Below are 19,217 nucleotides of genomic sequence, written 5' to 3'. Positions count from 1 at the left end.
AAAAATTTAAACGGAATTGAGTTGGGGGGAACTGGTCCCAAACAAAAGGAAGAGACAGACAGAATTGGAGAGACAGAGAAGGCTTGTTTGGTATGGGCTGGACTGTCTTCCCGGTGCTGCCAGTCAGTAGTCAGGGTTTTGCCATTCCAGTCTCGAGTTTTTTGTTGGGAGACAGAAAATCTCCTTCCTGTACTAAAAATCACAGCACCCCAGGCACAAGGGCATTGAGCACACACACAAACGCCCCCCCAAGCAGATACGGGGAACATGGGGGTGGTGCAGGAATATGGGGGAGAGCAGTGGCAGCTGAGACTACCAAGAATGGCACAGGACATGGAGAATGGCAGTGTGGACTCCCTCTAACAAGACAGGATGGGAAACCACAGGCGAAATACTGTAGAGGCAAGAGGCAAGCAAAACTCCAGGAAGGAAAGCCAAGAGGCAACAGCGTGATGTAGCTTTTGAGTTCCAAAAGGGTTGGGGATGCATCATAACTTGCTACCTATGTGACTTTGTCTAAGGACTTAACCCTTGCAGGCGACCTCTCCTGCAAGATGTCTCCGACAAAGTCAGGTTGTGAGATTCAATGAGATATCCCCTGTAAAACATACGTCGAGTAGGAAGTTGCTCTGAGCATGCGCTAAGCTTAGAGGGGGCAGCTGGTAGAATTTCCGCTTCCACCGAAAACTAAGCAGGCTGCAGATTCTGAAGAACGCCCTGCCAGCTTATCTGAGTTGAGTATGTTGCATTTGTTTTTTGCTTGAGAGGCAGAGAGAGAGACAGAGAGTGTTTCCACATGCTGGGACCCAGGAATGCAATCCAGGTTTCCCAGGAGGGTGTCAGGCACCCAATTAACTGGAGCCATCATTACTGCCTCCCAGGGGCCACCCTGGCGGGAAGCTGGAGCCAGGAGCCAGAGTCAGGGATGAGACGCAGGTCCTCTGATGTGGGACATTAGCATCTTAACTGCTAGGCCAAACCCTGCCCCTCTCTCACTGGCACTCAATGTGGACTTATGGCTCTGCAAGCTGTAGAAACAGATGCTACTGCAAAATAACTACCGTCTACAGATTGGGAAATTCTGTCTTCTTCAGAAGATGTTCAGTTGACATCACTAGCGACCCCACGGACAAACCACTTTCGCCTTCTTTTTCACGTTCATTTTCATGTTTGTCATCCATAACATGGATGCTCATCTAAATGAGCTTCAGCATCGATCTGTGTTTTCTCTGTGATTAATGAGTTCCGGAAAATCTTTAACACGACTTCCTGCTGTATCTGTGTTAAGAAGCACCGTTTTACCGGCTTCGAAAGCGGTCTTTCAACAGGACCAAGACACGCCCTGTGACGTCACAGCCGTGGACCCCGTCAGCGGAACCCGGTGGGGCATTTTCTCAGTGGCTTTGATCTGGCACCAGTTCATCTGAGGTCCTTGCCCATATGCAGGAAGTTAATAAAGAGTGGTTATTAACTCTTCTAGCCAGCTAATACCTTCTAAATTGGAGGAACAATATATCATAATCGGACCAAATTAATCACTTAAAAACTATCAGCGCCTTAGTCCATTTTCAGTCTGCAAAACCCCAAGAAATGAAATTGCTGCACTTTGGTCCTCAAGCAGGGGCCTGGAACACCAGCATTGTGACACAACCGATACCCCTCCGGCTCCCCAAGATTTTCTGGGGAACCTGGCTCCAACTCTTCCTCTCCCTGACAGGTTGCCACTGCCAATCTTCCTCACTCAGCCTCTCTGTCACTATTTACCAAGGACTACTCTGTGGTCCGGAATTAAATGCTGGGGAGGCACCGATGGATAGATAACAGCCCCACAGCCAGGAAGAGACGATGGCAAAAGGGTGAAGAATATGACAATGCAGGACAGACAGCCCAGAGCGGGCAGGACTCTGCACTGGAAGACGCTTAAACAGAGACCAGCTGAGGGAAGGAGGGTAAGCCATCTCAGACAGGAGACAGCATGTGCAAAGGCCAGGGGGTGGGGGTGGCAGAAGACAAGCACAGTACCCTCTGAGACAACAGGCCTCTAGAGGGCCATCAATGACAGCGTGGGGGAAGGCGAGGGCCAGACTACAGATGCTGCATCAGCCAAAGAGGAACGCATGAATGATTTTCACCAGTGCCAGCACTTGCCTCCCACATCAGAGTACCTGGCTTTGCTACCTGACTCCAGCTTCCCACTAACACAGACCCTCGGAAGCAGCCGTGATGACTCAAGCGACCTGGATTGAATTCCTGATTTCTGACATCAGCCTCAGGCCCAGCGCCAGCCCATGTGGGCATTTCTGGAGGAAACCAGTGAATGGGGAGAACACACCTTCTCTTTCTCACTCCCTCTCTCTCTACCTCACAAATACATACATATATTTTTAATCAAATAATTATATCCAGCACTTCTTAGAGGCTTCATGGATACCAGAGATTACAGTGAGCATTCTACAAATATTATCTCATTTAATAGGGGTTCCTTGTCTGAGCTGTATTTTAATGACAAAACAAATGTATCCTTTTTGCAACAAGTCAAACAGTCCATTTGAAAGAGACAATTTGGCTTGTTTTCCTCCACAGACTTCTCAGTGGTCACCCAGCAAATATAAATACACAAGCACGGTGTATGTATACAAACAGGTTTATTCTATATGCACATTGTTGTCAATGTCTGTTTAAGTCTAACAGCACCCATGAACTTCCTCCCAGGCAAAACATTTGGATCTAAGTCTTCATTTAAACAAACACGTAGTAGCTCACAGTAAGAGTGAACAGAATTTTTATTCAACTCTTCCTCTTCTAAGGAGCACTTAGGGTTTCTACACACTGCAAGTAATGCTAAAGCAAACCCATCTTTGTGAATATACCCTCATCCACGGCACGCTAGGGCTTGTGGGAACACTCTCCTGCCGTGGGCAGGCCCAGTGAACAGTTTGGAGATGCTGTAGCACTAAATAGTTAAAGTGCTTCCCACCGATTCACCTTCTAGACCTCTGCAAAGTTACAAGAAAAAAAAAAAAAAGAATAGTTTCTCCAGGCAACTCCTTGTCTATGCAGAATGACGGGGTCCTCATATCTTTTCTTTTTCCGGTCAGTCTGAAGGGTGTAGCCCGGGTTTCACACATGAGAACGACGAAACAGAAAGAATATTGAATGATAAACATCTTGTTATGCCCGTATCCCCTTGCTCACTGCTTGGGTTGAGCAGGTGCTGGGCTGTCAGGCTGCCAGATTCTAGGTGGAGAAGGCGTCAGGTTATGAATGAACACCTGTCATCGTGGTCACGTGACACGCCCCTCTCCCTCCGCCCTGCTGCAATCAGTCAGAATGGATGGCCATCACCGCGGCTTCATTTTCAGACAGGTAAGCCAACATGTCCTTAGAACTATTTGCTACATAATATATTTTTGAAAGACTTGCTTGTATTATTCCTAACTAGATTCAGCAAACGTGGCAGAGTGGCATTATTTCAAAGACAAAGGGGGAAGATTTCCCAAGTTCAAAACTAAAGCATAAACCTTGCTTTAACACTGACTCATTTTTTTCCCCTTATTTGACTCGTGGATGAGGAAGAACTTAAAGGATCTACTTCTCAAATGTTTTGTAGCATTGCTGTAGGCAGGGCTTAAAGTTCCCTTCCGTCCTGTGTAGCTGCAAGATACCAGCTTCTGGCATGGGCTGGAGCTACTCTTTTATTTTTTTCAAAAGATTTATTTTATTTATTTGAAAGACAGAGTTACAGAGAGAGGTAAAGACAGAGAGAGAGGTCTTCCATCTGCTGGTTCACTCCCCAAATGGCTGCAAGGGCCAGAGCTGCACCAATCTGAAGCCAGGAGCTTCTTCTGGGTCTCCCACACGAGTGCAGAGTCCCAAGGACTTGAGTCATCTTCTACTGATTTCCCAGGCCATAGCAGAGAGCTGGATCAGAAGAGGAGCAGCCAGGACTAGAACCGGCGCCCATATGGGAATGCTGGCGCTTCGGGCCAGGGCATTAACCTGCTACGCCACAGGCCGGCCCCTGGAGCTACTCTTTCTAGTGGGTCTTCATCCACATCTCTGCGTCATTTCTAACTCCACCTGACACTGCCTTCCCTTCCGATGGCTTGGGCCAGACTGGATTGCCACCGGAGCCCTCCATAGGCTCCAGCTCCCAATTCCGGCCCTCCTTTCTCCCCACCCCCAACATTCTCCTTCCTCCACACCTTTCTCCACATCTTACCAAAAGCCTATTGGGAAAACTGCTTATGTACTCTAGTGTAGGTGAGTTCAAGTGACTTATGAGACTTAATATCATGTTCATGGGAGGAGATGGCATGAAACAAAAGAACACCTCTCTGTGACATAAGCATCAAAAACAGGGAGGGGGGTTGTGGGTGGCTGATGGCGCTGGGGTACAAAGACAGTCACTTCTTCACACCAGCATGAGGCCAGTCCGAGAATGACAAATGATCATTCATGGACCACCCACATTCCAACTGGACAAATACATCCTTCTCTCGTTAGAAAGGCAAGGACGTCATTGTGGCACTGTCTTGCACTTCCCATTAGGACAAACCGAGCCCCAACACTGAGACCCACCACCTATCATGGCGTCCACTTGTGTTCCTAAGGAGGTTCGTCCAGTGCTCTTTCCTCTGTGGCCTGACACACACTGCCCCACCTCACTCAGTGCTGCAACTCTAGTCCTTGTCTATGCTCAGCTCCTCCGCCAGCTCCCCCGCTGTGTCCTCTCTGCGCTCTGGACTCTGACCACCCCGTTAAGGACTGTCACACCCTTTTGTCACCATGACTTCTGGTCTGGGCTCTGCACCAGCCCTGTGTCCCTGGAGAGCAATGCCTATGTCTCATTCCTGCCTGGAGCTCTCAGGGTCCCAGCAAGTTGCCTCCACATCATTGGATGCATGCAGGCAAGCATGCTCCAGAGTTTGTCTAAAATAACAGAGGGAAGGTCCGAGGGTCCTGGTTCTACAGACTATAACCCTTTACTCTCCAACTCTCCAAAATAACTCCTGAATGGGCATCAGTCTCCTGGGGCCCTAAATGAGAGAGGGGGCCTCATCTGGGCTTTCAGTTAGCACCAGGACCTCCCAACTTGCCCCCCACTCGACCCCAGGAAAGGCAAAGCCATTCCCCTGCCTTGCAGCTAGGCCATCATGGCTGTGTAACACAGGATAAGAGCATCTGCTCCGGGGTCGCATTTTTCTGGGCTCACACCTCAGCTCTGCTGCACATGAGCCCATGGTGTGACTTTGGACAAGTTACTGAGCCTTTCCGTGCCGTGGGTTCCTCATCCATAAAGCGTATGTGATGGTCACCTCTATCGCATACAGCTCATGTGTGGATTGAATGATCATATAAAATGTTTAGAGCCATGTTGGACGTATCATACTTCAATAAACGTTAGCTCTCATTATAATGATTAAAGCTGGAACCATTTGATGTCCTTGAACATTATTCAAATGTGTATCTATGCAAATCCCACTAATGTATGCTCAATGATGCCAACATTAATCCTATCAGAATTTGCCCCATAAGCACATTTGGAGCACAGACTAACGTGGTTTGTATGCACAGGACCTCCGCAGCTCCCGTTTCACAGGCGAGCAGTGAGAATGTTTCCCGGTGAACTTTGCCCTGGCAGTTAACAAATGATAAGAAAGTTCATTCAGTGCGATTTTACAGGCAGCTAAATTGCCCCAAGTTTAGACTACCTGAAGCTGTTACAGCAAAGCTCACCCTGGCAGCTGGGGCACCCCATCCATGACCCTTGCTAGTTAATATGAAGTGGGGGAAGGGCAGCGGGGAGGGGGACCCCGGTGTGGAAAGAATGTGAAATGCAGAGCAAGTCTCCCCTGGCGCGCTGGGGCTCTCTCTTGGGAAAAACAGCAGCTTGTGAAACGTGAGTTTTCAGAAGAGTTCCCCATTCCCTGTGTTCCCCACTCCGTGTTTTGCATATACATGTAATTTCTACTACATTAAGCAGTCGTTATTTAAGATGATTACCACAGCTTGCTAACAAGACAAGCCAACTCAAAAACATCTCAGAAGAGGAACTCATTTTTCTATGCTGACAAAAGCGTCTTGCAATTTACAGGCCAGCCAATGTCAAGGGGAGTATTTTCGCCGGTAGCGTGGCATTAACTGACCACCAACTGGGGACAAAATGCCAGCTTCCACCCAACGATGCAGTTGCCCTGTAGTCCCTGATTGCCAAAACTCTCTATTCATTCACAAACTAAACTCTATCCACCCGAGGGGCACAGGGAACTATTCAGGACAGGAACCTCTTGCTTTGGCAAACTTTCATCTGATTCTACTTTTAATTATTTCACCTAGTGCCAAAAGTATTAACTCCATTCTAACTTCACTGCTGGAGTAAACAGAACCAGCTTTTTTTTTTTTTTTTTTTTTTTTTTGGACAGGCAGAAGGCAGAGTGGACAGTGAGAGAGACAGACAGAAAGAAAGGTCTTCCTTTTGCCGTTGGTTCACCCTCCAATGGCTGCCACGGCCGGTGCGCCGTGGCCAGCGCACTGCGCTGATCCAATGGCAAGAGCCAGGTACTTATCCTGGTCTCCCATGGGGTGCAGGGCCCAAGGACTTGGGCCATCCTCCACTGCACTCCCGGGCCACAGCAGAGAGCTGGCCTGGAAGAGGGGCAACCGGGACAGAATCCGATGCCCTGACCGGGACTAGAACCCTGTGTGCTGGCACCGCAAGGTGGAGGATTAGCCTAGTGAGTCGCGGCGCCGGCCAGAACCAGCTTTCTACTCCAAACTATATGTTAAACTCAGCATTTAACCTCTTTTGCCCTGGGGTTATTCAGGGGCATTCCATGAAGGTAATTTATATATTTCAGATTCCACAGTTGTTTGGGATGGAATCATAGCCCTTTCAAATTCACATGTTGAAGCCCTAACCCCCAGAAACTCGGAATGTGACTTGTAGGGATCAACATTGTGGCATGGCAGGTCAAGCTGCTGGTTGAGACGCTGGCATCCCTTATCAGAGTGCTGGTTGAGGTGCCGGCATCCCTTATCAGAGCGCTGGTTCAAGTCCCAGCTGCTCCACTTCAGATCCAGCTTCTGGCTGTTGCAGAGAAAGCAGCAGATGATGGCTCAAGTACTTGGGCCCCTGCCACTCATGTGGGAGACCTGGATGGAGTTCCAGGCTCCTGGCTTTGGCTTAGATCAGCCATGGTTGTTGCAGCCATTTGGGGGATGAACCAGTAGATGGAAAATCTCTCTGTCTCTCTCTCTTTCACTCTGCCTGTCAAATAAATAATTTTTTTTAAAGAAATGTGACAGTATTCATGAATATGGCCTTTAAAGAGGTAAAGTCAACATAATGCTGCGAGGACAGGGGTCCTCATCCAATCTGACTTATGTCCTTATAAGAAAAGGAAATGAGGACACAAAAAGAGATATGAGGGGTGTTCATGCCTTGAAGGACAACCATGAGAAGCAGCAGCGAGAGGACAGCCATCTAAAAGCTGAGGAGCAAGGTCTCTGAAGAAACCAACCCTGCCAGCACCTTGACCTTGACCGTGCAGCTTCCAGAACTGTGAGAAAACACGTTTCTGTTATTTAAGCCACCCAGTCTGTGATGTGTTCTTATGGCAGAACTAGCAAGCTGATTCTGTAGCCTAAGAATTCTAATGTAGTAATCTATCCTCTATGGAGTGACAAATCCAACTCCTCAACTGTTTGTCAATGGGCTCATCACAGGGAGACGACAAAGTCATTATCTGTGGTCTCTCTCCCCTTGTCTCCCCTGCTCAATATGCTTGGGATGCACATAACAGTCACTGTGACCCACATGCTGTCCTGCTTTTCCCAGATGTGAACTCCAGGATTCTTCCGTCATTCCCTCAACCCACCTCAAATGGCAGCCTGGTGCATCAAAATCTTGAGAGGGCTTTTGAAGATGTGTGGCTGAACCACACTCTCAGAGTTTGTGCTCTAGTAATTGCAAATGATATCGATGCTTTGAGAACCACTCTCCATATACTTTGTTAGACAACCCTAATCTCATCTACACCTGCTGGGGTTGGGGTGTGGCACAGTGGTGAAGTTGCTGCTTTAGAATGCCTATATCCCATACCAGTTTGCCTAGTTGGAATCCCTACTCCTCCACTTCTGATCCACCTTCCTGCTGATGGGCGCCATGGGAAGCAGCAAATAATGGTTCAAGTACTCGGGCCCTGCCACTCATATGGGAGACCTGGATGGAGGTCTGGGCTCCTAGATTTAGCCTGGCCCATCCTTGGCTGTTCCAGGCATTCTGAGTGTGAACCAGCAGACGGAAGATCTCGATCTCTCTCTCTCTCTCCTTCTTGTTGTCTCTCTGCCTTTCAAATAAAATGGAAACAAAACAGTGTCATGTGTGTGTATGGACCTGTTTGGATCTAGCAGGCTAAACTTGTAAATTAATTTATGCTAATGGAAAGCCCTTGTAGGATATTTGATTCTACAGGATCATTTAGGGATGGCATTAGTGATGGCTGGAGATCTCTTGCTGTAAGCCATAGCAGGCTATATTCCTGAAAGCAGGCTCACTGCTTGTAAAAGGAACCCTGAATCTTGGCGGTTTAACCCAGTGAGAGGTTATGTCTCACCCAAGCCCGGCAGCTCCTCTAGACAGACAGTGAGGCCCCCAGTTCCTTCCAGCTTGTGACTCCCCATCCTCTCTTGCCTCAGAGTCCTTCACTGGCTCCTCTACTTGGCAAGCAGATGGAAAAGATAGGCGATTTGGTGGGAAATTCTTACAGGTGGGGCTCTTCAACCCTATTGTATATTCCAAGCATTTCCACTCATGTTCCATCAACCCCTTGGATCACATGATCACCAACCAGGAAGGAAATGGGGGGTATACAGTGTAGTTGACAAGAAAAAGGGAGAAACTGGGTGAACCATCAGCTAGCCTTGGCCCCACGGGCCTTCCATGGACCCTGAAATCATGAAGTCAAGGCAGTTTCCAAGGGTCTATTATGCAGAGTTAGGTAGATAGCATTCTGGGAGGAGAACATGCCATTAAACTGATTGTCCTAGCTATAGTGCCTGGCCACAGAACAAAGCATTTGGGTATCCATTCAATCTTAGGTAAATAAAACAGTAGTCTAAGAAGATGGAAATGGTCATTGTTCAAACCTGTGGTCTAGAAGCATGTGTCTGCAGAGAACACAGCTCAGAGAAGGAGACACTGCCAGGACAGAGCTACGGATTCCACATCAATTATGCCACATGACCTTGCTTCTCCTGGGGTATGGATTATTTTTCTGCTTTTACAAATGAAGAAAGCAAGCTCAAAAGAAGTAAATAAGTTGGCCTGGTAAGACTAAGCTGGAGGGGCTGGCACAGGGTCCCAGTGGGTTAATCCTCTGCCTGCAGTGCCGGCATCCCATATAGGTGCTGGATCGAGTCCTGGCTGCTCCTCTTCCAATCAAGCTCTCTGCTGTGGCCTGGGAAAGCAGTGGAAGATGGCTCAAGTCCTTGGGCCCCTGCACCCACATGAGAGACCCTGAAGAAGCTCCTGGCTCCTGGCTTCGGATCGGCATAGCTCTGGCTTGTGCGGCCACTTGGGGAGTGAACCAACGGCTGGAAGACCTTTCTCTCTGTCTCTCCCTCTCACTGTCTATAACTCTACCTCTCAAATAAATAAAATAAAATCTTTTAAAAAAAAAAGGACTAAGCTGGAGCTGGATTTGAACCCAAGCCTGTCTTTAATGTCCAATCCATTTGCCCTTTACCATACTGCCTAGAGACTGACAACATGTTGATTACATTAAATCACTGAATATATCACAGATTGTTAACTCCTAAGCACCATCTTTGGAAAGAGAATCCTTGCACAGCTTGGGTTCCCTCAGCCCTAGAACCGCATCCATAAAACTGGGAACCATCTCGCCAACCTGTGAGGGTACACACGACCACGTGTGCCAGAGCACGGGGACCTTCTCACCTCTGGCAAGTGGCAGTTCTCTCCTGCCACTGCCATGTGATGTTGGCAAGTGGTGCTGGCCACAGCGAGCACAAGGGAGGGGGCGGGGTGAAGAGAAGCATTAGACCCCTCAGGTCTGTGCCGTGCCTGAGGCCAAGTGCTCTGCACACGTGGGCATTGCATCAACACGTGTGGCTGTGAAGGTGCTGGTGATACAAATAAACCCGAGAGAAGCACCCAGAAGAGATTTTATTGCACCCACATCTGGGAGCACAAAGTGCATTCCAAGTTTTTTCCTAGCATATCCCGTGTCTTTGATAAGCGATGCCAACCCAGATGATAACAAGGACAGGGTCAGACCAAAGGTAATACCTGCTTAGTCCTTCTACTTCCCCACCATGGACACTCAGGACAGACAACCACTCAGCTGCACCCGACAGTGCATCGCCCGCCATCTCTCCAATGCTGCTCAGGGGCTTTCCTCCTCCCACACTGTCAGGCCCCTGCCCTCCCTTAGACTGTCCTTTGGGGCTCAGGTGGCAGCTCAGAGCCATTTTTCTGCCTTCTAAGCTGCCAGGGTCCTCTGAATTTGAAGCTTCCCATTGCACTTATGTTCTTGATCAAGGCACAAGAAATGAATGAGTGCACCTTGCAGAGGCAGCCTGGGAGAGTGAACAAAGAAGGTTCCTGTGTCCCAAAGCCCTGCCACTTTCCAAACAGGAGGCTGCGAGTCAATCACATCATCTGGCTAAGCCTCAGCATGCTCATCTGTAGAGTGGGAGTAAGACTATGGAGCTCGTGGGGTTCATGTGAAGATTAAGCCTTTAGGTCAGTGCCGGGCACATAGGAAGTGCTCACCATAGGACGGTCGCTTTGCCTCTTCCTCTCTCCATACTGGAGGGCAGGGATATTCGCCACCTCACCGAGGTTTCTACAGGGCTCTGTGCAAAGTCCCCAGCAAACACTGCATAAAGGATCAAGTGTGCTCAGGGCACAGTCATTTACTGAACAGGAACAAGGGGATTGATAATTGTTCTATGTTTTATTCGTGTCTTCCTTTTCTCCTGTCTTTCCACTCCAAAGATGATTAAGAGGACATGGTCTCTCAAGTTCTTCGGAGAGAAAAATTGAACAAGTCAGAATTGCTCACTAATTTCCCAAGGCTCATCCAAGCTTGGACTGGCCTCCTGGGAGACATTACGGTGGCGCAGAGGGAGGCAGCGGCAGCTGCTGCTCCGCCTGCCACTCCTCTCATGTGCTGCGGAAGCAGAGCCTGCTGCCTCATGCTCCAACAGTGACTGTGTGGATGGAGCTGCTGGCAGGAGGCCAGCCAGCCGCTGCGGCCAGACCATCTCGCACGAAGCACGGCCAGGCAGCCGGGGTTTCAGAGGACAGCCCCCCAGTTGCTGGAGTTTCGCATCCCTCTCTGCCGAGGGAAGCTGGTGTTTGTTGTGAGCGTGACTTGAGATTTCTACAACCCATTTCCTTCCGTGTGCAGGAGGACCAGGATGGTTCGATTCTGTCTCCATAACGTTGCTGGGAGGCTTGGGAACCAATGAGGCACAAGCGATCCCTTCTCAAATGTTCTTGGTAGTTCGCCTCCCTGCCCATGCCATAGTGCGTGTAGCAAAGCATCTGCAAAGTTACACCGAGATCTGCAAGCAGAGACAGAGAGATGGGGACAGAGAGAAAGAATGGATGTCTGGAACTCATGTCACAGGCTTCCTGGGCTGTGATCATCAGAGGAATAGCAGGGGAAATGCTGTGAGCTCCCACTGCATCCTGGGCAATGGACTACATCTGGGCTTTTCCTGTGTCATCTCATAGGATCTTCCCAACAACTACAAGAGGCAGACCCAGTCATTTCAGAACCAAAAAAACTGAAGCAGGAAGAGCTACTTGCCCAGCGCCCCAAAGCTGGTAGGTGTCAGAGGCAGAGTTTGAATCATTCTTTGTGCTGCGTTTGTATTCTTTTACTCTACATTGCCTTTGTGGTCTGGCTTAGGGCTTCTCCAGTTGTCGTGTGCACCGGAATCACCCAGAGGCCTTGTGTGGAGGTGAAGATTCCTGGGCCCATCTCAGAAAACTCTGATTCCAGAGACTGGTGTGGGGCCCACAAATCTGCTTTGCTTACCAGTTTCCCAGGCTGGTCTAGTGAGCGTGCTCTGAGAAGCAAGGTCTGAAGGAAAGCTGCACCGGCCAGATCTTAATCCTGACTGGGCAGGGGTTGGAAATCAAGTCAAGAAGATTAAGAATTACCAAGAAAACCGAAGGAGCATGTACTAACATCAGCCTTAAGCTCCGTGAAGCAGAACAATCTACAAACTTCCCTCTGGATCTGCTAGAGCAACTATTACCCATGTGTTTCCCCAAGGATTTTATCAGTGTCACCTGGGATTCTTACCTGACTAAACTAACAAATCAGAAGATAGTTGAACAACTCTGGAACTTCCCTGGAGTCTCCTGTCTTCTGCTGGTTCTGCCAAGGTCAGAATGGGGCTGCGTGTTGGAGATGGGCTAGAGGTTGTAACAGAAAAGCATCCTGGGAATTTACAAACTGGATCTCATCCTGGCTCTGCCATCTCCCGACATGTGACCTTACACACAGCTGAGTAACACTGGACGGGATGCAGATCCCCCTTTCAGCCTCCTGCTTTCAGTCTAGTGCTTCTGGTGGCAACTGACTAACCTCAGTGGGTACCACCTGAAGGCCGACTGGCTGCACGCCGTGTAGTGTTGCCCATCCAGCCCCACACTTGTGGCCTTGGGCTCCCGCCTTGGCCCCTAACTCTGTAACTGGATCTTCCCGAAAATTTCCCCAGATTCCAGGCAAAGGGGGGAAGCAGCCTTTTCCATAGTGAAATCCTGGCTAGAACCAGAGCTCTGACTTCTCTCCTGCTGTCTCCAATACCGCGCACGTTCCTGGAGAAGGAAGGCGAGGACCCTGGCATCCTGTCAAGGAGCTGGCAACACTGCCACTGCTTATGCTTAGTTGATTTTCCTTCCTAGAGGAAGTCCATCTCAGCAACTGTGACACTTCAGCTAGTTTTTTTTTTTTTTAATTATGACCCCTGTTTTAGTTAACTAGCCAACAGCCAAAACAGTTATTTCTGAGCTATTCCCTGTAATTCCAGAATGATCCCACCCTTCCAATCCACGCCTCTAGCACGATTTTGTGGGTAAAACTACCCAATTACAAGCCTCGCCTAGCACTTACAAAATGAGGTGTCTTTAGGAGGAGGCCCACAGCCACATTTACAGAATCTTCACCTCTGCTGTCTCCATACAGGCAAGCGTGGTTCTTTCCAGCGTCCCTAGGAAAGCTACATGACCAGTGGTTTGCATGGAACTCTTCTATTTTATTTGAAAGAGAGAAAGAGATGACCTGTGCTATCCAAGAACAAAACTTGGAGAGAGAAGAGTCACAGGGGAGCAGGGAGCAGAAGGGAATCCTGAGATCCAGGAAGAGCCGTGGGGGCAGCACCCATTGCCGCTGCCATAGTCAGGGGTGCCCAGCACCTGCAGTCCACCCCTCTCCAGATCACAGCCAGGCACACACCTACCCACATCCAGCAGAATTCTCAAAACCAACATGGAGCGTGAGCATCTGTGCTGGGGTGCCCTCAGGTCCCCTGAATCTGGTGAGACTCTTCAATGCTACCATTTCTTCTGCCCTTGCTGACTGCTGTTAATCTCAACTCACATTTCTCACCTAGCATCCTGCTGGCCATTTGCTCTTTTGTGTCTGTACTGAGTTCTTGAAATCTGGACCCATTCAACTCTGTTGGAGTTAGAGTACAGGTTGATGATCCCTTATCTGAGATGCTTGGGACCGGAAGTGCATCAGACTGGGGATTTGGGGGATTTGGAATATTTGTGTATCCATAACGGGATATCATGGGAATGGGATCCAAGTGTAAACAGAGTTCATCTGTCTCATATACACTTTATATACATAGCCTGAAGGTAATTTTATGCAATATTTGTGTCGCTCCCCCTCTTCATGGAGGAACGACCCTAAACCCTGCCTAGGTTTCATATCCGAGTCACGGCACCATTATGTCGCTCCCCCTCTTCGTGGAGGAACGACACAGGACCCTGCGCTGTTCTTTTGTCTGCTCGGCCCTTCCCGGGTTTGCTGCTGGTTCTTCCCGGGTTGGCTACCGTCCCTTCCACCTCCGTGGAAGGGCGGTTCCCCCTGCCACCTTCCCCACTTCCACAGGGGAGCGGCACACCGCCGGCCGGCTCTCTCGGGGGCTGCACAGGTGTTCCCTCAGATGTTCCTCGTGCATGCTGTCTCTCTCCTCCCTTATAGTCCTCTTCCGCCAATCCCAACTCGGCTGCCCACACGCCGAGTATGCTGCTCTCCTCCAATCAGGAGCAGGATCAGCTCCTGGAGGTCATCACTCAAGTTGGCAAGAGGCAGCTGCGTAGAAGCTGTTTGCTCCTCTCCCAGCGCCATATTGTGGGAGAGCAGATGCATAGAATAAGTCTTAATTCCAGTAACTTAGTCTAGTCCGAGTTGCTCCCCACAATTTGAAATAATTTTGTGCGTGAAACCAAGTTTCATGATGTGGAATTTTCCACTTGTGGTTTTCAAAAAGTTTCCTCTTTGGGAGCATTTTGGATTTCAGATTTTCAGACTAGGGATGCTCGACCTGTACTTATTATGGAGAACCTGTCTGACAGCTCCTGCCGCTCACCCCCACGTCCACTCTCCTGCATGGACACTCACAGCTCCCCATCACTGGCCTCTCACTGTCCACTGTCACTCAGGTCCTTTCACGCCAAGCCAGGGGAGAGAGAGGAAGAGAGAGATTTGTCCAAAATAACGCAGGAAATATTCTCCCTCTACCCCCTTCCGTGGTGGCTTTATCTAAAGAGGATTTAAATTTCAAATAGTGAAATATGCATTGAAATTTCCTGAGCCTGCTGCCAGTCCACCTCTGACCCTGCCTTCTGCCGCAACTTGAGTACACTGGAACAAGCAAACAGGAGCGATTGTTTTTTTTTAACGATTCACTTATGAGGAAAAGAGATATGCGTTAAAGGGGGCTGGGGCGTCCCCCAGTCGAGGCTCCCTCCCCTATTTGCTTAGAGTGAGCAACAGTGAGGACACGATTACAACTCTGCCTTTCAGCAACAGCACAAACCGAAGCAGGCCGGACGTGGGCAATTCCCCTCCGTTCCAATATGCCCCAATTAACACACACTGAGGAAGGAATAAATTTAAGCAGGAACAGCTTATCAACATACAATTAGCACTCAATAATTTATCCCTGTAATGCCAGATCAAATAAAAACACTGTGTCATAAATCACTTACTCAAGTAGGCCAAAGCCTGTGCTGAAATGATCTTTTGGTTGATTTGCTTTCTATTCACCACCCTTCTGCCACGTTAGGGTTTGGGTTTTTTTCTTTCTTTCTTTCTGAGTTCCAAGACAGCCAAGCAGCTGCAGTGGCATTTGCTACTCTCCAGAGTTCAGGGTGATATCAACCATAAGCAGAACTACAGAGAGGGCCAGCTCCGACCCCACACACAGCATGCACGCTCCTACCTTGGGGAACCCAGCCGTGAAGAGCTGCAGACCAACAGGTGCCTGGTCCCTTAACATGTCTCAGGGAGGGACTCCTTCATTCATCCTTTCTAAAGTACTTTCAGACCTCTCAGTCCTTCCAGGCAGAAGAGTTTTCATAAATCTTCCATCCACAACTTCTATTTAATTTAAATCAGTCGATAGTGATCTGGAAATTAGAAACAGCCAATAAGCACCATCTTCCTGGGAACATCTGCAACCTGAGGACAATCAGGTTCCCCGGAACACCACCTCATTGCTTCCTGCACCACCACATCGTAGCCCTTTAGCCCTCCATGCTGTGTAGCATCTCTTTGCAAGCAGATGTCTCCATCTGTTTCCTGGCAGTTCTGTCTCCCAGACTCCTTTGCAATTGATTCAGCCAAAGAGAACCCTGGTGAAAGACTGGCGGGGGGTGGGGGGGAGGTAGAGGGGTAGAGGGGTAGAGGGAGAGAGGGAGAGAGGGAGAGAGGGAGAGAGGGAGAGAGGGAGAGAGGGAGAGAGAGAATGAGAATATCCAGGGTATCATTCTCTCTCCTCCCCAGGAAGTATGGTCAGTCCTCATTATTTGTGAATTCCATGTTTGCAAATCCGCCTGATTACTAAAGCGTATTTCTGACCTCACAATCCACATAATTACAGTGCTTTTTTGGTTACTCCTGGACATGCATAAGGCAGTGAACACTGGCCTCACCTGACACACACGTTCCCAGCTCAGCGACACTCTGTCTTCCTGTGTCAGCTCTCACTCTGTCAACAACAGCCTTCTCCTGGCACATTTCTAAGCGCCATGCTTTCCCCATTTTGCACCTGTTGTTAGTCAATTAACTGACAAAATAACCCCCCCCACACCAAGCACAGGTGCAAGGAGGCTGCCATGTGCCTTACTGGGAGCAATGCTGGGTTGGATGTGCTTGGTTCAGACACGAGGTACGGAGCTGTTGAGCATGAGCTCAGTGGTTGGGGCTCAGCTCTAAATGCTAAACCTGGCATCTTTAAAAAGCAGCTCACGCCAGCGCCGTGGCTCACTAGGCTAATCCTCCGCATTGCGGCACCAGCACACTGGGTTCTAGTCCCGGTCGGGGCGCCGGATTCTGTCCCGGTTGCCCCTCTTCCAGGCCAGCTCTCTGCTGGGGCCAGGGAGTGCAGTGGAGGATGGCCCAAGTCCCTGGGCCCTGCACCCCATGGGAGTCCAGGATAAGTACCTGGCTCCTGCCATCGGATCAGTGCGGTGCGCCGGCCGCAGCGCACCGGCCGTGGCGGCCATTGGAGGGTGAACCAACGGCAAATGAAGACCTTTCTCTCTGTCTCTCTCTCTCACTGTTCACTCTGCCTGTCAAAAAAAAAAAAAAAAAAAAAAAAAAAAGCTTACATAAAACAAGTAATATATTGGTTGGTTGAGGACCAGAGGCCTGAAAGAACCTAACCGTGCATTTTCTCTAACTCAGTTCTTGAAGCAACTTTATAGAACACACTAATAAAAAAACAATGAAGACTGCTATATTTTTTGGCAATGCCCATGTCTCCTGTGGGATTCCAGCTCCAAGGCCCCCTTCCCCCAACAATCATCACCTCTTCGAGGCCGAATTTCACTCTGCCGTGATGGCCCTGGCCTCTGGATTCTGCTAACACCACCTCCTCCTACCGCTGTTCCTGCCATAGAGGCAATAGTGCCTTCCACTGTGGCCAATTTCAAGAGCACCTTGCCATCCTTTGGTTATTTTTATACCTCCCATCTCCTGTGTAACAGAATCTCTGTATTAAATTTTCCCTGTTGAAAATCTTAGAATACTTCCTGGTTGAATTTTTTTTTTTTTTTTGACAGGCAGAGTTAGTGAGAGAGAGAGAGAGAGAGAGAGAGAGAGAGAAAGGTCTTCCTTCTGTTGGTTCACCCAAAAAATGGCCTCCACGGCCGGTGCACTGCACCGATCTGAAGCCAGGAGCCAGGTGCTTCTCCTGGTCTCCCATGTGGGTGCAGGGCCCAAGCACTTGGGCCATCCTCCACTGCCTTCCCGGACACAGCAGAGAGCTGGACTGGAAGAGGAGCAACTGGGACAGAACCGGCCCTGGTTGAATCTTGACTGGAACCCCTGTGCTTAATTTCTTCATTGTTCTTTGTGGTAGGCAGAATAATGGCCCCTCCACACTCTAATCTCCTGGACTTTTGAATATGCTACCTCCCCTGGCAAAAGAGATTTCACAGGTGTCATTAAGTGAAGGACTTTGGGACGAGATGATTCCAGATTATCCAAGTGGAACCAGTGTCATCACAAGGGTCCTTGTAAGTCAAAGAGAAAAGCAGTAAAGTCAGAGGAGGTAGGAGGACAGGGGCCCAAGAGAGGCAGGCCAGCTCTGGGAGGCGGGGGGGCTCTCCCTCTCCTGGAGTCCCTGGAAGGAAGGTGGCTGTCCCGACAACATGACAGCGGCCTTGGGAGATGGAGCTTGCACTTCTGAGCTTCAGCACTGTAACAGAAACTCGGGTTTCTGTAAGTTGCACAGTTTGTGCTTACTTGCGGTAGCAGCAATTTGGAAACAATTCTTTTTGAGGCTTCCAGAGCTTCCTATCACTCCAGCTGAGGGATGCAAAGTTAGCTTCAACACTTCTTCAGGTTTTGATCACGTGCCCATACCTGGGTATCACCACGGAACTCAGTGGGCAGTGCTCACTGAGGAGTGAAGGGATTCAGTTTTCTGAATCCAGGATGCTAAGAAGGTGTTCTACTCAGGCATTGTTAGCTTTTGTTCTCCTTGCATTACAGAAGATTTCTAATATATGTACAAATAGAGGACTATCACAGACTCCCGTACGCCCATCATCAGCAGTGATCAACCTGTTGATCACGATTCGAATTCTCTGTAATTCCCCCTCACCTGGGTCATTTTTAAGCAAATTCCCAGCCTCATTTCTCCACAAATACTTCAATATGTTTCTTCAGAAAGGAAGAAAATGGCTTTTTGTTTTAAAGAAGACATGACCACAAAACGTTATTGAACTAAAAGAAAAAAGAATCAATTCTACACAATCAATTATACAGTTAAGGTTGAAATTTCTTCAGTCGTCTCATGATTTTGTTTGTACCAGGACCTGAAGAAGGAAGCTATGTGGCTAACGTGTGATGTTTCTTGAGTCTGCTTTAGTCTGCAGGCTTTCTTCCTTTACTTCTTTCTTCTTAGAATTCCTGTGTTAGAATCCCCTTTCCATGTTATGTTTGCAAATCCACTGTACGGGCTTTGCTGACTATTCCTTGTCGTCAGCAAGCAAGTGTCCCTTGAACACTTTCCTCCGGTCACCATAATTTGGTAGTGAGTTCCAGTGGAGTATTAGGTCCAGGTTCTTTTTTTCTTGGCAGGGGAGGGGGCAAGAGTGTTATAGACAGCACTATGCACTTGCCCATTCTCTCTGGTGGATTACTGATCCCTATCTAGATCTTTTAATTTATTAAGAATGGCAGAATGGTGATATTCTATCTTTCATTATTACCTAGAGTCTTTTTTTAAGATTTATTTTATTTATTTGAAAAAGTTACAGAGAGGTACAGACAGAAAGAGAGAGATCTTCCATCTGCTGATTCACTCGCCAAACAGCCACTACTGCCAGAGATGAGCCAATCTGAAGCCAGGAGCTTCCTCTGGGTCTCCCACGTGGGTCCACATGGGTGCAGGGGCCAAAAAAATTACATCCAGAAGTAATAATCTGCACA

At 48.8% G+C, this 19,217-nt stretch overlaps 1 long non-coding RNA gene across 1 annotated transcript in view; it reads right to left on the bottom strand.

The window, feature by feature from the left end:
• LOC149127359 (uncharacterized) overlaps nt 1-16,430 on the bottom strand; it is a 31,596-nt gene extending 15,166 nt beyond the window's left edge. Inside the window, exons 1-2 of the long non-coding RNA XR_016230782.1 lie at nt 16,211-16,430; nt 15,499-15,685 (exon numbers count right to left, since the gene is read on the bottom strand). This is a non-coding gene — a long non-coding RNA (uncharacterized LOC149127359). The remainder of the gene's footprint in view (nt 1-15,498; nt 15,686-16,210) is intronic.
• Between the last annotated feature and the right edge of the window lie 2,787 nt (nt 16,431-19,217).

Source organism: Oryctolagus cuniculus, chromosome 3 (genome assembly GCF_051225735.1).
Source record: "Oryctolagus cuniculus isolate XC-2025 breed Fujian yellow rabbit chromosome 3, ASM5122573v1, whole genome shotgun sequence".
NCBI classification, from domain to species: Eukaryota; Metazoa; Chordata; class Mammalia; order Lagomorpha; family Leporidae; genus Oryctolagus; species Oryctolagus cuniculus.
This window is presented reverse-complemented; position numbering and strand designations above follow the sequence as displayed.